General features: G+C 37.9%; 1 protein-coding gene across 1 annotated transcript in view; it reads left to right on the top strand.

Annotated features, from left to right (window-relative positions):
• COMMD1 (copper metabolism domain containing 1) overlaps nt 1-17,818 on the top strand; it is a 144,666-nt gene that overhangs the window by 69,687 nt on the left and 57,161 nt on the right. The window lies entirely within an intron of this gene.

The following is a 17,818-nucleotide window of genomic DNA, read 5'->3' as shown; positions in this document are numbered from 1 at the left end:
CTGCACCACCAGGGAAGTCCCAGCAATGTATTTTAATTACAACATTGTGTTGTTCCTAAAGACCCTAAAGTATACTATTTCTGTCCTTGAGCCTACAAATTGTTTTTAATTGATCTTGATTATTTACAAAACAGTACTGCTTTCCTTGCAGTTTCCAATGTCCTTATAGCAGACATCTACATGGTTTTTCTTTGAAATCTTCAGTTTGTACTCCAGATGACTGCCAGATCAGACTTTTAATGACCTGGTATATGTCTTTTGGGAAAAAAAAAAAAGCAGCAACTTGTAATTAGGAAGAGAAAACCCAGATCACTGAATTAGTTAACCAGATTTATTTTCAGATAAATAATCAAATAAGTGGTTCTATTACATCCTATAATAGAAATTTATATCTTTTCTTCTAATGATGAGAGCATTTGTTTAGCTGGCAGGTTTCCTCACATAATCCCTTCTTGAGTTTCTTAGTGTTTTTCCAGTATTTGTAGTTCCCTAATGACTTTAATTTTAATTTAAAAGATAATGCCTTTTAAAAAATTGTTCTTTTTCAAAATATAATTTGAGGACCTTTTATTCAGTTATTTTGCAGTAGTGCTAATTGCCTTTACTGACTTTGGTTTCTCTGATCCTAAAGTCCATTTTCTTAACCACTGTGTTATACAGCCTTCCTCCTATTATTCCTAGACCAGAAATCTGACAGAAAGGTGTAGAAAGTATTCTTGGATATCTAAGTTTCACCAGCCATTTTTATAGGCTGTTCATTTTTCATTCTGGCAGTAGTGATTATTTCATTTTGTCAAGTATTTATCATTTGGGCAGGAATATGAAAACATACATATCTACTTTGACTTTCCTAGAAAACTATTATAGTATTTCTTTAACTCGATATTTTCCTAATATTTCTTGAACTGGGGTTTATAATGTGCCTTTTGATTTTAGTAACTTATATACCATCTGAATTTATTGGGTACTGACCCAGGGATTTTAAAAATCTATTTTTAAGTTCCTATGGTTTTTCTTTCATTTTGTTAGCTAAAGTAACAAGAAAAAACATTTTTTTTTAGAACAGTAGAATGTGTTTTTGTCAATCAGTAAATCTAAACATCACTACACATGATTTTTTAGCTAGCTTGAGGAACATTTCATGATTACTTAGAACAAGTTGGTAAACTTTTTTTTGAGAGGACAGATATTTTATGCTTGACAGCTATACAGTTTCTGTCACAAGTACTCATCATTCTTGGTGCAGCTCAAAAGCAGCCACAGACAATATATAAACAAATGGGCACTCCTATCTTTCTAGAAGGTTTACCTATTTCAGTAGAATCAGTAGGTCTTAGAAGTCAGAGAGTCCTTAAGTACTCTTCTAAGGTGAATTACATAGGTGAGGTGGTATATCCTCATTTTCCAGAGAAGGTGTATGAGACAGATAAGTGACTTGCTTCAAACATAGCTGATAAGTGGTAAAGTGAGAACTAAAATGGGGATCAGGGCTTCCCTGGTGGCTCAGTGGTTGGGAATCTGCCTGCCAATGCAGGGGACACAGGTTCGAGCCCTGGTCTGGGAAGATCCCACATGCCGCAGAGTAACTAAGCCCATGCGCCACAGCTACTGAGTCTGTGCTCTAGAGCCTGCGAGCCACAACTACTGAAGCCCACATGCCTAGAGTCTGTGCTCTGCAACAAGAGAAGCCACCACAGTGAGAGGCCCATCCACCGCAACGAAGAGTAGCCCCCGCTCTCTGCAACTAGAGAAAGCCCAAGCGCAGCAACAAAGACGCAGTGCAGCCATAAATAAATAAATAAATAAATAAAATTAAATAAAAATTTAAAAAATAAAATGGGGATAACCAGACTTAGTTTTTCCAAAAACCATTGACACCAACATCTAGGAGCTTTTGTTAGCTTCTCACAATAGTCTGTGCCAAGAAAACATGTTGGTTATAAAACATGTTGGTTATACAATGTGGTAATCATGAGTGTTGATAGGAATATCACTCAGTAATAAGAAGGAAAGAACTTTTTATATATGCAACAAAATGGTTGAATCTCAAAATCATTTGCTGAGTGAAATAAGCCAGATAAAAACTTTTTTTAACATAATGTATGATTCTACTCATATAAAATCCTAGAAAATGCAACGTAATCTATAGTGACAGAAAGCAGATGCCTGGGCATAAGAGTAGAGGGAGGGATAGATTAGATTACAGAGGGGTGCATGAAAATTTTTAAGTGTGAAAAAAATGTTTATGTTCATTGTGGCAGCTGTTTTATGGATGTAAATATATGTATGTCAAAACTTAGGAAATTGCATGCTTTAGATATGCAGTTTATTGTACATTACTTATACTTCAAAGTTGTAAAGAAAATGGTCACTGTGAAAAGGATTGAAAATGCACTTTAACCCACAAAATCCTTTGAACGCAAATATATTCTTAAATCAAGAAAAGTTGTAAAGAAAGAAGTAAACTGTAATAGAACCTAGGCTGGCAGTAAAATATACAACCCAGATCCTACCGGAAATGTTTTTGTGAGGCCTGGATCCTTGGTTAGTACTTCTGTCAGCTTCTAGGTGAATGTTATTTATGAAATACTCTACTAAATCAACTTACCAGTTTTTAGAACACATATAGGCAACAAAGGCAAAGTTATTTTTACACTGCTGTCATTGGATGAGCTTATGAGAGAATTAATGATTCTAGGATATTAAGAGGTTGCTTCTAAGAAGAATGACCAAGTTTTTTGAACTCTGGGGTGTGTGTGTCCATGTACCCCAACAACTAAATTACTGTCTTCAATTTATGTCATTTTAAATCAGTGGTTCTCAATCATGGCTGTACATAAGAATCACTTTTGGAGCTTTAAAAATTTTCATGCTCTGGACATACTTCAGACCAATTAAGTAAGAATCTGTGGAGATGGGACCTGGGCATCAGTATTCTTTAAAACTGGTGATTTAAAAAAAAAACAAGGGTGGGGGGACTTACCTGGTGGTCCAGTGGTTAAGACTCCACGCTTCTACTGCAGGGGGCACGGGTTCGGTCCCTGGTCAGGGAACTAAGATCCCACATGCCACGCGGCGTGGCCAAAAAAAAAAGAACACTACAACAACTAAAAACTGGTGATTTCAGTATTCATCCAAGGTTGAGAACCACTGTGTTAAAGGTGCCAACTACTCTGATTTGAAATGTTAATATAGCTTGGTATTAAATTTTTACAGTGAGAATTCAGTATATGTTGGCATATTACTTCTACTTGCCATAATTTGTGAAGTGCTTGGGGACTATTTATTCAGACACTAGATGTGGTAGGTTTTTTCTGTCTTTCCCTCTCTTTTTAAATTTCTCTCTCCTGCTCAGTTTGTCTGCATTACTTCTTTCTTTGGTCCAAAAAGTGCATTTGACAATTGGCAGCCAAGTGCACACATTAACTTTTTTTTCTTATTAACCACAATATATAATGCCTTTGGGATATGAGGAAGCCAAAGTAATAGAGAAGTAACTAAGGCAGTATATATTTATGGAAATATGTAAAGCTAGAGAAAATGACTATGCACTAGTGAGCTAAATACCTTTCTTGTAGTGAATGTTTTTCTTCAACAGAAATAAAATTTTTGCAAGAGTAAAACATGAATTCAGTTATAAAAGTACACAGAAAACTCTGCGGTGAACATTTCATGTCCAAAGGGAAGAACATCAGTGTTTTACTCATATAATTGTGATCCTTTCATATTTTATCATAAATCACTGAGGGACCTAAGCCTTGAGGACTGTTGGAATCTGGCATGTGTCTTTAGGAAAGTTTTATTGTTCTGCTTACTTCATTAATACCACTGTTGTGTTTTCCATTCCTGGAACTTAAATAGAAATTCTCATAGAGTGTTTTCTTTTTTTCTTTTTTTATTTTTTTTTATTTATTTATTTTTTGTTTGTTTTCTTTTTTTAAACGGTAACTTTTGGGGAAATAATTTATATGCTTAGTAGAGTCTCATACATGGTTATTTCTCTTTTTTTGAGACTGAATTTTGGCATTTTATAAAGACATGTTGGTTTTTCTTTTGTGACTTCTTGTTTTTCAAAACCAATAAGATGTTTTGTGAGGAAACATTTAGCCACAGCTTCTGTGCTAAACCATTTATTAGTAAATTATTTCTTCTTTCTTCTGCTGAATTGTTCTTAAATGAGCATTTAGAGATTCCCTGCCTGTAGAGATCCTGAAATATAAATCTCCGTTTCTTTATTGTCTTTTTATTTTTTAAAAAAATATTTATTTTGGCTGCGCTGGTCGTAGTTGCGGCACGCAGGATCTTTAATTGTGGCATGTGAACTCTTAGTTGCGGCATGCATATGGGATCTAGTTCCCCAACCAGGGATCGAACCCAGGCCCCCTGCATTGGGAGTGCAGAGTCTTACCCACTGGACCACCAGGGAAGTCCATATTGTCTTTTTAAAACAATGAATAATGTTATTGCCCTTTCTAGACTTAAGTTTTAGTGTACCAAAACTCCTCTAGTTTTGGGTTGTGTTTTCAGCAGACACAGGGAAGAAGATAGAATTTACCTTTACTGATATAATTTTTTTCTGGCCAACTCATCATATGCTCAATTCTGTCATTTTCAAGCAGTTAGATAAGAGAATATCACATATCAAGAGACTATATACAATGGTTAAAAAAAAAAAAAAGAGTATATGCAATGGTAAACACACTCTGATTTCTAGGATCAAGACAGGTTAGGCTCTGGATTAAAAGGCCAGCATTTTGTCCAAAACATAGGTAAACATCTAATCTCAAAAGAAAGTAATCACTTATTTTTAATTTCCACAATTCCTTCTACAACAAGGTACACTGATCTCCTTGTATAATTCTGGTGGTAAAGAATAAGAACCTGCTAAAACCTGTGATTAATAATCAGTTTATGCTGAGCTCTCTTACGTAGCATTGTAGCTTCATAAGCCGGAGCAGAGCCACCACAACTCCCTGCTTTGTGTCATAGAAGAAGCAAAGTTTAAAGCACATTCTCTTTTTCATGCCCTTTCTCTCTTACATACATACATACATCTATATGTGTACCAATATATGGGAAAATTTGTAAAGATGGGATATAGAGAGTAAATAAAATGCCATTTTATTTTATTAACACTTATTCACCATTTTGAGATCATGTTGCTTTATTCTCAGTAGTTATGGAGGAAAGTTTAGATAATCTTATTTGGTTATACACGCTGTAATGCTTGGTCTATTTCTGATAATTCTTGTTTTTAAGGTTGGATTTTCACTTTTAACAATGTAATAAAGGAAAGCCTCCAGAGAAATTAGTCAAGCTAATCTAATAAACAAACCACCCTTTGTCAGTACGATTGATGAAATTTAACAGCTTGAGGATGCTTAAATCAGTTTAGAATACTTTTTTTTTTTAAATTTATTTATTTCTTCTGTTGCACCGGCTCTTAGTTGCTGCAGGCGGACTCCTAAGCTGCGGCATGCATGTGGGATCTAGTTCCCTGACCAGGGATCGAACTCAGGCCCCCTGCATTGGGAGCGCGGAGTCCTAGCCTCTGCACCACCAGGGAAGTCCCACTTTTTTTTTAAATAAAGGAATTTTCCATTTTATATTTTATATCAGGTTTTGAACATTGAGTTTATTTAAACTTTAATTCTGAATGGGTCAACCCTTTTTTGTAGCTCGAAGATGTGTTTCATAATAGTTTGTTTTCTAAAGTTGTGGTCCTAAACTTACAGTTCCAAGATATAATTTGTAGGACAGTGCCTAAAGTCTATAACAACACAGAAAATAAATAGAATAAAAAATCTGGTCCTCCTCGAAAGCCATTGTGATTTTCATTGTGTTCATTTTTGCTAAAAAACAAACATGGGGATCCACAACTTAATATTTAAATTCTGACTAACTCTGAATTAGCTATTTACAAAAAACACCTTGTACAGAAGGAAATGTTTTACAAAAGAGAAAAAGATGCTAAAAAACTTTTAACGTTACTAATTAGAATGATTATTTACATAACAGAGAATAGGTAATAGCTAGTGGGGAAAAAATGTAAGTGGTCATCTAGTTTTGAAACCATTAAAATCAGAACTTTTCAGTAGTTGATAATTTACCCATTAAAAAGACATTTGGGGGTATGTTTTATGTAAGAATTGTGTAATAATAAGTAGTACTTAATATTTTTGATGTATTAAGATTAGAATGCTCTACTATTAATATGCTTGGTTTTCTTAACCAAGCCTCTGTTCAAAAATTTATGTAATGATTTTGCATTTATTTTGGTCTTAAATGACAGCCTTTTGAGACTTGATCCATGAGCAACATTTGACATACTTGACTTCTCTTTTCTTTGAAACACTTGTCTTCCAGGACACCACATTTGCCTAATTTTCCCCCTAATTTTCTAGTCCGTTCCTTTTTTTTCCCTTTTCATATCTTTTTTTTTTGCTGGTTCTTTCTCATTTACCCCACTTCTCAATGTTGGAGTGTCCCTGGGCTTAAGTCTTTGGTCCTGTTTTCTTCCCTATCTACAACACACTTCCTAGGTGATCTCATTTAGTTTTTTGTTTGTTTGTTTGTTTTAATTTATTTTATTTATATATTTTTGGCTACATTGGGTCTTCATTGCTGCGCGCGAGCTTTCTCTAGTTGCGGCAAGTGGGGGCTACTCTTTGTTGCGGTGCGTGGGCTTCTCATTGTGGTGGCTTCTCTTGTAGTGGAGCACGGGCTCTAGGTGCGTGGGCTTCAGTAGTTGTGGCTCTCAGGTTCTAGAGCGCAGGCTCAGTAGTTGTGGCACACGGGCTTAAGTGCTCTGCGGCATGTGGGATCTTCCCAGACCACGGCTCGAACCTGTATCCCCTGCATCGGAAGGCGGATTCTTAACCACTGCGCCACCAGGGAAGTCCCAGTTCTATGGATTTAAATACTATCTATAGCCTAACAACTCCCAAATTTATATCTCCAAACTGGATTTCTCCCTTAAATTCCAGGTATATACTTATGACATACTCGAGAACTCTATTTAAATGTGAAAAAGGTATCAAAAAATTGAATATGCCCCAGACTAAGTTCCTTCTTTGCCTCCCATATTTGTTCCTTCTATATTTTTTTATCATCTCAGTCAGTGGTACCTCCGTTCTTCCGGTTCATATCCTCTTTTTCTCATGCCCACATCTAGTCCATCATCAAATCTTGTTGGGTTTAATTTGATTACTTTTCACTACTCCCCTCTACTCTGTTCAGATCACCATTACTTCTCTCCTAGATTATAATAACATCCTCCTAACTGACCTCTCTGCATCTGCTCTTTAGCCTATTCTCAACACACAGCAGTGTGTCAACAGAGTGACTGTTAAAGCCTAAGTCAGTTAATGTATTCATGGCTCTCATCTCACTCTAGGGGCTTCCTTTCACAATCAGATTAATAGCTTTCTCCCTTGCTCCGTCTGCTCTAGCTAGACCCATGCTGATTGCTGATTCATGGATCGTGCGTGCTAAGCGTGCTACCTCTTTAGGGTCTGTGCATTTGCTGTTCCCTCTCTCTGGATTGGTCTTCACTCAGATATTTATAGAGTTAGCCTTTTCACTTTCCTGAGGTCTTTTTTAAAAAATTCATCTTCTCAATAACGCTTTCACTGACCACCTCTCTAAAAGTTTAGTCCTCTACTTTCTGCTTTAATTTTTGAAAACTTTATTGAGCTATAATTTCCATACAATAAACTGTATCCATTTGAAGTGTCCAATTTGATTAATTTTGGCTGGTATATACACTTGTGGAACCACCATGGCAGTCAAGTGACAGAATGTGTTCATTATCCCTTAAAAGTCTCCTTCTTCCCCTGTACAATCCATCTCTCTCTCCAGCACAGTTCCTAGACAACCACTGATCTACCTTTTATCATCATAGATTAGTTTTTTCTGCATTGTTTTTTCTTCTTGGCACTTATTACTATCTGCCATGCTGTATATTTTATTGTAATTATTAATCTTGTGTGTGTGCCACATTAGCATGTAATGGGGTGAGGATTATTGCTGTTTTGTTCACAGCTGTATTCTCAAAGTCTAGGATGCTGCTTGGCACATGATATTCAGGAAATAGTTGTTGAATGAATAAATGAATCATATAATTCACTATTTTACTAAGCATCTACCATGTATCATGCACTGTGTAGGTGTTGAGGATGTATCAGTGAACAGTACGGCCAAGTCTCTTATCCTAAGGAGCTGACAGTAAAGAAAAAATAGTAGTAATTAGTGTAAGAAAGTGTATCAGAGACTGAAGAGCCTTATCAAAGCTCAGAAGAGGAAATGGCTCTCTTTACCCAGGAAGCTGAGGAAGGCAGCTCTAAGGAGGTACATTTGCATTTGGTTTCTCTGATTTCAACTCTGATTCAGAGTTAAATGTCATGAACTAAGAAAAACAAAATAAGTTGGTACAGGTAGTATGACTTCTCTAGAGTTTATGAACATAACCCTTGTGTTTAGCACATAGGTGTGACCTTTGGCACTGGATTAGTACAGGTTGTCCTTCCCTTCCTCCCTTCCTTCCTTCCTTTCTTCTTCCCTTCTTTCCTCCCTTCCTCCTCCCTCTCTCCCTCTCTCTTTCTTTCTTTCTTTCTCTCCTTCTCTCTTTCTTCCTCCCTCCCTCCCTCCTTCCCTCCCTCTCCCGCTCTCCTTCCCTCCCTCTCCCTCCCCTTCCTCTCTTCCTCTCTCTCTCTTTCTCCTCCCTCCCTCCCTCCCTTCTTTCCTTCCTCCACTTCCTACATGTTAGTTTTCCAGTTTCTTAAACCGCAGGTGGTAACAGGTACCAAGAAGTAAATTGGCAGAAAAATCATTGTAAGCAAAAGCAAGACTCATTTACTACAGTGGTTCTCAGCATCACTGGGTATCAGACTCACTGGAGGAGATTTTAAAAATTATTTAAAAGCCTTTAGAAAAGGGCTTTTGCTTTCGTTTGAGAGAGGGAAGTCTTCTCTAAGGAGGCAAGCTGATCTGAGAGCACAAAATACATGCAGAGGGAACAGCAAAGGCAAGAAGTTGGCCTTGGTAGGAAATCTGAATTTTATTCTAAGTATAATAGGAGACCATTGGAGGGCTTCAAATAAGGGACTGATGCACTGTGATTTATGTCCTCATAGGATCCCTGATTCATGTGTGAAGGATGAATAATATAATCAGGAGAGAAGCCATGATACCGAGAACTCATTAAAAAAAATCACTATGGTTGGAACTGTTTTTTTGCACGTTAAAAGCTATTCTCTTTTGCTTACAAATCTCTGTGTGGTAGTAGTTAGGTAAAATGTGGTCTCAAGGTAAAAACAGAAAAACCCCAAAACTTCATCCTTCATTCTGTTAGCAAGGTTAGGTATACAGAATGAACAGAGCCAAAATTAATATTCCACTTCAAAATGGGGTTACGTGGACTTCTGACAATCTTCATTCCACATTTTTACCTCTTTTCCACAATTATGACAATCTCCTTTTTAAATTTTATTGTAGCATGTTTCAAAATTTGGCAAGCCCAGGGGCTTCCCTGGTGGCGCAGTGGTTAAGAATCTGCCTGCCAATGCAGGGGACACGGGGTTCAATCCCTGGTCTGGGAAGATCCCACATGCCACGGAGCAGCTAAGCCCGTGCGCCACAACTACTGAGCCTGCTCTCTGGAGCTCGTGTGCCACAACTACTGAAGCCCGCGCGCCTAGAGCCCGTGCTCCGCAACAAGAGAAACCACTGCAATGAGAGAAGCCCACGCACCGCAAGGAAGAGTAGCCCCCGCTCGCTGCAACTAGAGAAAGCCCACGCACAGCAATGCAGACAAAAATAAATAAATACAATAAATTAAAAAAAAATTTGGCAAGCCCAGAGATAATACAAACCATTATTGTGCCAAAAGGGAAAAAGGTGAAGCCAAGAGAACACTTAGAGGGCGCTATGGTACTGGTCCAGGTAATATAATATTAGCCAAGAAGATGGAGATAATTTTAACAGTCAATGTGGAGAGAAGTGAGCAGATAGAAGAAACATTTTAATGTATTGTAGATGAGTTGCTTTGGGATGGGTTGGAAGGGATGTAGAAAATGAAAGAAAGTGAGGAATTGGGGATAACTCTTTTTTTGCATGAATATGTTAGTGTAAATTGGTAACTCTAGTCTGTTTAACAGTCTTATTGATAAATTAGCCATCTAATACACAACTTGAGTTTTTCCCCAGCCCTTCCACTGGGGAAAAAAGTAAATCAAAAGAAATTAACATTTGGCAGTTAAGAAAATGCTTTTGTGCTGAAGTAATTTTATTAAAAAACCCCCAGTTTATGAAGAGATGCGTTTGAGATTATTGAGCTTAAATTTTACCTAACAGGCTTTAAAAAAAAGTCATTGTTTCTTATGATGTACCCTTTTCTGTATGTATATTATGCTTCAATATAAAGATTTAAAGAGGTAGAGATATGAGTGTCTTTGCAAACTCGTTGCACCTGTGAGAACAGGGCTTTAGCACAGCTGAAGTCCTTGGCTTCTGACTAATATCCTGCCAACAGGCAGCCCCTGGTGTTGGAGTTCTTTCAGATTGTTACCATTCAGGCTCTTTGGTTCTATTCTTGTGGACAGTTGGGGTGCTTGAGAGGAAGCCAGGAAACCAAGCCTTAAAAGGATTTGGAAACAATTTTTGTGCTAAACTCAGGGTGACAGCGTATCCTGCCCAGAAATGTTGAAACTGCTTGTGTTTGTCTAGTATTTGTGGACTGGCTGGTGGGCTGTGGGCTTCATTCCATGTATGCTACTGCTCTACTGCCAAGATGAAGGCCTCTGACCCAAGCCCATTCTTAGCACTTTTTTTTATTATGTAAACTATACATACATAAAATTTACCATTTAACCATTTTTAAGTGTATAGTTCAGTGGTATTAAGTATATTCACAATGTTGTGTAACCATCACCACTCTCTATGTCTAGAACTTTTTTATTATCCCAAACAGGAACTCTGCACCCATTAAACAATAACTCCCCATTCTCACCTCTCTCTGGCCTCTCTCATTCTCATCTACCTTCGGTGTCTTTGAATTTACCTGTTCTACTAGGTACCTCATGTAAGTGGAATCACACAATAATTGCCCTTTTGTGTCTGGCTTATTTTGCTTTGCATAGTGTCTTAAGATGCATCCGTTTTGTGGCATTGTCTCAGAATTTCAATGCTTTTTAAGGCTGAATAATATTTCACTGTATGTATATACCACATTTTATTTATCCATTAATCTGTTGATGGACATTTGAGTTGTTTCCATCTTTTGGTTTTTGTGAATAATGTTACTGTGGACATGGTGTACAAATATCAGTTTGAGTCCCTGCATAGTGTGTATACCTAGGAGTAGAATTGTGAGAACATATGGTAATTTTATGTTTATGTTTTTGAGGAACTGCAAAACTGTTTTCCACAGTGGCTGCAACCACTTTATATCCTTTCGAGCAATGTGTGAGGGTTCTAATTTCTGCACATCCTCATCAACATCTGTTATTTCCTTCCTTCCTTCCTTTTTTTTTTTTAATTGCCATCCTAATGGATGTGAACATTCCCTAATGATTAGTGATATTGAGCATCTTTTCATGTGCTTATTGGTAATTTATGTATCTTCTTTGGAGAAATGTCTACTCAAGTCGTTTGCCCACTTTTTAACCTGGTTGTTTGTTGTTGTTGTTGAGTTATAGGAGTTCTTTATGTATTCTGGATATCAATCACTTATCAGATACATGATTTACAAATATTCTCTTGCATTCTGTGGGTTGTCTTTTCACTCTCTAGATAATATCCTTGGATGCACAAAAAATTTTAATTTTGATGTAGTCCAATATATCTATTTTTTCTTTAGTTTCCTGTGCTTTTAGTGTCATGACCAAGAAATAATTGCCAAATCCAGTGTCATGAAACTTTTCCCCTGTTTTCTTCTAAGAGTTTTATAGTTTTAGCTCTTATGTTTAGGTCTTTGATCCATTTTGATTTAATTTTTATATATGGTGTGAGTCCTTTCTTAACACTTCCGAATGGATTTTTAAAAAATGATTTCTCAATTGAGGGAACAGAAAGTGGGACATTTGAATTTAGAAGCTAAGTTTCAGTTTTATCATGTTTCTGAACTTTCTAGATAGCTCTGTCTGTAATTAATCAAAGAGAGCTCAGTAGTATCACCCAAGTTACAGGTGGCACTTAATAATGAGTGGTAGTCACTAGGAATGAGCTCAGATTAACTGCCAAATAAGTTCAACATCCTTTTCATTGTCAGGGTTATTAACTTAAGTAGATTAGAGGAAGTCAATAATAGTGGAAGTATATCTGAATTTTAATAAGTCATTTAATAGTCTGTGGTTACAGTAGAGAAACAAGAACTGAATTATGATGATAAAGCTCATGAGTGCATAGCTAATTGAGTGGTGACATCCAAACAATATTGATCACAAAGTGAGTTTGGGACTTCCCTGGTGGTGCAGTGGTTAAGAATCCACCTGCCAATGCAGGGGACATGGGTTCGAGCCCTGGTCCAGGAAGATCCCACGGGCTGCGGAGCAACTAAGCCCGTGCGCCAGAACTACTGAGCCTGCACTCTAGAGCCCGCGAGCCACAAGTACTGAGCCCGCATGCCACAACTACTGAACCCCGCGTGCCACAACTACTGAAGCCCGCGTGCCTAGAGCCCATGCTCCGCGACAAGAGAAGCCACTGCAACAAGAAGCCTGCACACTGCAACGAAGAGTAGCCCCTGCTCCCTGCAGCTAGAGAAAGCCCGTGCGCAGCAACAAAGACACAACGTAGCCAAAAATTAAAAAAAATAAAAATAAATAAATTAAACAAAAAAACAAAGTGAGTTTGACCAGTTATCCTATGATAGGTAACTCCCCCTCACACATTCCCTTAGTCTAGAAAAAACAGCCTAGCCCTCTAGGAATAGAATTTAAGGTTTCCATGCTCTATCACCTATTTATATTGTACAGTCCTACCAAGAGGGACTGTATTTTCCATACATGCATATCCTTTTCTGTTGCTACTTGGAATGTTCTTTATCCATCCCCATTTTCACTTGGTTAAATCCTCTCTCTTCTTTAGAGTTCATATTACTGATTATCTCTGCCATGAATTCCTCCCTTGTTATCTCAACTGGATCAGATAATCTGAATTCTCAGGATATTTGAACCTTTTTTTGGCATTTCATACAACTTAGATTTAAAATGAAAAACAAAGCACCTATATTAGTGTCTAACTTAAGCAAAAAAAAAGGAGGTTAGCAGGTTATGTACTTAGGAAACCCAAAAGTGGTTCTTGGCTTCAGATACCTCTTGGCTCTCTCTGGCTCTGTTCATGTCATTCTGTAAACAAACTTACTCCCTGTGGAGGTAAAATGATGGCTGTCAAGCCCAGACTTATCTTTTCAGCTTTGCAATACCAGTGAAAAGAGGTACTTCTCTCTTCCCAACGTATATATATTGACTAAAGGCTGAAATTCTTATTTACCCTGCTTAGGTCACATAGCTACCCATGGAGAAGTCACTGTTTACAGGAATTAGGGTAACTGAAACTTGCAGTATTTGCCCAGCTCTTTAACCAGGGGTAAGGTAAGGTACAGATTGACAGCTGATACCACAGGGAATAGGTGAGGAGTAGTTTCCCAAAGGAATTAGGCATATTGGACAAACAAAACCAGTGTATGTCCACTACAGTGCCTTGTTAGTTTATGCCTTCAAGAAGCCGATATATTTATATGTGTGTGTGTGTGTGTGTGTGTGTGTGTGTGTGTGTGTGTGTGTATATATATATATATTTTTTTTTTTTTTTTTTTTTTTTTTGGCTGCACTGCGCAGCATGTTAGTTCCCCGACCAGGGATCAAACGCATGCCCCCTGAAGTGGAAGCGTGGGAGTCCTAACCACTGGACCACCAGGGGATTCCCAAGAAGCCTACAATTTATCATTAATATATGTATCCCTTATAGCCTCAAAATATTAAAGTAGGTGTTTGATACATTTTTGGATGAATTGATAAGGGAGAGAATCCATGTGTTAGTTATCTGCTACTGCATAACAAATTACCCCCGACATTAGGGGCTTAAAAAACAACAAACATTTATTATCTCACATAGTAATTGGGATAGGAATTTGGGAGCAGCTTAGGTAAGTGATTCTAGCTTAGGGTCCCCCGTGAGTTACACTAGGTGTCGGCCAAGGTGTAGCCATCCCATGGCTTGACTGGGACTGGAGGATTTGCCTCCAGGCTTACTCATGGCTGTTGGAAGAGGCCTGAATTCCTTTCTTATTGTTGGCCACTAAGTAACATAGCAACTGGTTTTTTCCACAGTGGGTGATCCAAGAGAGAAAAAGTAAGAAGGAAGCCACAGTGCCTTGTATGACCTAGTCTCTGACTTAAACACCATTACTTCTGCTTTAAAAAAAAAAAAAAAAAAGTAAATACATGTCACAGTTTATTTTTGCTGGGAAATAATGAGGGATAGAGCAGTATATCAAGTATGAAATTAATGAAGTTAGCTCTTGTTGGCTTGTTATTGTATGTTTTAGTTTTCATCTGTTTAGCAAATACCTGCTGAGTGTTTAATATCAGAGTAACTATAGCTATTATTTATTATATCCTCACCGTGTTCCAGGTACTGTTCTAAACATATTTTATGCGTTGACTCATTCAGTTCTCTTACCAACTCTCTGAAATAGGTATGATTTTTTTTTTCTGGCTTTAGGTTAACTTTATTTTTGAATAATTTTAGATTTACACAGAAGTTGCAAAGATAGTACAATGAGTTCCCTTATACTCATCCAGTTTTCCCTGTTAGCATTTTACATTATCATGGTACATGTGTAAAGATAAGAAACTAACACTGATATACTGTTACTAACTAAACTACAGATTTTATTTGTATTTCACTAGTTTTTCCATTTATTTTTCCTCTCTGTTCTAGGATCCAATCCAGAGTACCACTGAATTGCTAAATAAACTAAATTGCATTTAGTTGTCATATCTCCTCAGTTTCCTCTGATCTGTGACAGTCTCTCATCTTTCCTTCTTTTTCATGACCATAACAGTCTTGAAGAGTACTGACCAGATATCCTGTATAATTTCCCTCAATCTGGGCTTGTTTGTTGTTTTTCTCATGGTTAGACTGGGGTTGTGGGTTTTGGGAAAGAATTCAACAGAAGTGAAGTGCCTTTCGTGTCACATCATATTAGGGGATAAATGCAGTACACATGGCATCACTGTTGATGTTAACCTTTATCACACGTTAAGGTAGTAGCATTTACCAGGTTTCTCCATTGTAAAGTTAATATTTTTCCCTTTCCCTCTTTGGAAGTTACTTTTTTTGTTGTTGTTGTTAGAAGTGAGTCACACTCCAGGGGAGGGGAATTAGGCTCTACCTTTTGAGGGAGGTGTCAAAGAATTTGTGAACATATTTCAAACCACCACAGTTCACTCTCTAGCCAAAATTATTGACACTCCTCTCACCTGTAAAATACACTCACCCTCTCCCAGTATCCTGCAAAAGTCTCTCCTTTATAGCATCAGCTTATAGTCCAGGATGTTGTCATCCAAATCAAGTCTAGGTTTGGATGCGGCTTCTTAGATGTAGTTCCTTAATATTAGCCCTTTGGGTCCATTGCCTCTGTCTGAAAACCTGTGAAACTAAGGAGGCAAATTATCTGCTCTGCAAACACCCAAAATGCAATGGTTGAGTAAGAAGAAGGTAACCACTATAGGTACTCTTGTTCAAGGAGAGGGAAAATGTTGGCACAAAGGTGTCATTACTTCATACCACTTCTGAAATTCATAGGGCATAGGCTGGTAATTCCTTGATCAGAATTTAAAGTCTGGGAGTAACTCTCCATGGCTCTTAGCTCCATCTCTTAGGCTTTTACTTCTACACTCTGCATCCTCTTTCCTTTTCTATGAAAGGTAGCCTGCATTTGCAGCTGTGTAGTTTCTTCTACCTATTTCCTGCTTGTAGATGTTTGGACGCCTAAAGGACTCTTCATTTTGTACTGTTTCTGCTCCTTTCAGTCCAAATGGGTGATTTTTCTGCCTGTATAATTCTCTTAACAACTTTATGGCACTCCTGTAAATCTTATTTGAGCTCACTCCATTAGGTAAAAGCCACACCTAAAACTCTCTATGTGAGATAAGCCATTTTCTGTTTTAGGATTCTGCTAAGGGACAATGGCTTTTAACATGTTAGAAACTCTAGTGTTTGATTAAAAGACTCTGTGAGTCATACTTTTTAAATCTTTAGATCTTTTGTCTGACTGAATAGTACTCAGAGTCACCATCTTAGAGCTTTCTGAGGCTGTAACAAAGAATTGTATAGCTATGCTCTTAACCTTGTCTTTTAGACCATGTATTCTTGGCAATGCCTTGGATTTGAACTTTTCTTGGAAGCCATTTCTTACTTTAATATTGTTTGCATCTGGAAAGACTGAGAATCTTCAAAACCAACAAGTTCTGGCTCCTTTTGTTAAACCATTCTTGAGATGTTTATTAGGAATTTGGAAATTTGGGTCTGGGTTTCAGTGGTGTAGGCTTGGCTAAAAGAAAGGTCTAGGAGTCATGAGCATTTATTCAGCAGCCATTGAATTTAAGAAGTTATTGAGGAGCAGAATGAAGGCCAAGAGTAGAACTTTGAGAATTGTGGACCTTTAGTGGGCAAGTGAATAAAGAGTGTGAGGGAGGCAGGCTGGGAGGGAGTCAGCGATAGATTGGAGAAATGAAGAGTACAAGATTGGAGAAGTATTGACGATAGCACTGCCTCACTTACCTTACATGCTGAATTCAGTGGAAAGTTTCCAGTTTCCTCTTCATATAAACTCTTTGAGTCAAGGAGATCAGTACCTTTATATCATAAAGTTTATGACATTAGCCTTTCTATTAAGCTGAAGGATGAAAACACCACCATGGAAGCAAAGTTGAAGAACATATCTATATAGCTTGCCTTCTGTGGCCATAAAGTGTGAGTGTAGAAATAACTCCTGTAGAAAAGAATGCTAGGGACTTCCCTGGTGGTCCAGTTGTTAAGAATCTGCCTTCCAGTGCAGGGGATGCAGGTTCAATACCTGGTCGGGGAACTAAGATTCCACATGCTGTGGGGCAACTAAGCCCGCACACTGCAACTACAGAGCCTGTGTGCTCTGGAGCACACATGCCACAACTAGAGAAGCCCATGCTCTGCAACTAGAGAGAAGCCTGCAATGAAGAGCTTGCGTGCCGCACCGAAGACCCAGCGCAGCAAAAAAAGAAAAAAAGAAAAGAAAAGAATGCTATATGCTTCAAGTCATTCATACTTTAAAAGACTATAGGTTGTCTTTTTTGTTGTTGAGTTTTAAGAGTTCTTTATATATTCTTTTTTTTAAATTTTGTTTAATTTATTTATTTTTGGCTGCATTGGGTCTTCGTTGCTGCACGCGGGCTTTCTCTAGTTGCAGTGAGCAGGGGCTACTCTTTGTTGCGGTGCACAGGCTTCTTATTGCGGTGGCTTCTCTTGTCACAGAGCATGGGCTCTAGGTGCGTGGGCTTCAGTAGTTGCAGCACGCAGGCTCAGTAGTTGTGGCTTGCAGGCTCTAGAGCGCAGGCTCAGTAGTTGTAGCACACGGGCTTAGTTGCTCTGCGGCATGTGGGATCTTCCCAGACCAGGGCTGAAACCCATGTCCCCTGCATTGGCAGGCGGATTCTTAACCACTGTGCCACCAGGGAAGTCCCTATATATTCTTGATATTAAACTCTTATCAGATATAGGATTCAAATATTTTCTCTTATTCTATATGATGTCTTTTCATGTACTTGGTAATGTC

The sequence above is a fragment of the Balaenoptera musculus genome, chromosome 13 (assembly GCF_009873245.2).
Source record: "Balaenoptera musculus isolate JJ_BM4_2016_0621 chromosome 13, mBalMus1.pri.v3, whole genome shotgun sequence".
NCBI lineage: Eukaryota > Metazoa > Chordata > Mammalia > Artiodactyla > Balaenopteridae > Balaenoptera > Balaenoptera musculus.
Note: the sequence above shows the minus strand (reverse complement) of the source record. Positions and strands in the feature narration are given on the sequence as shown.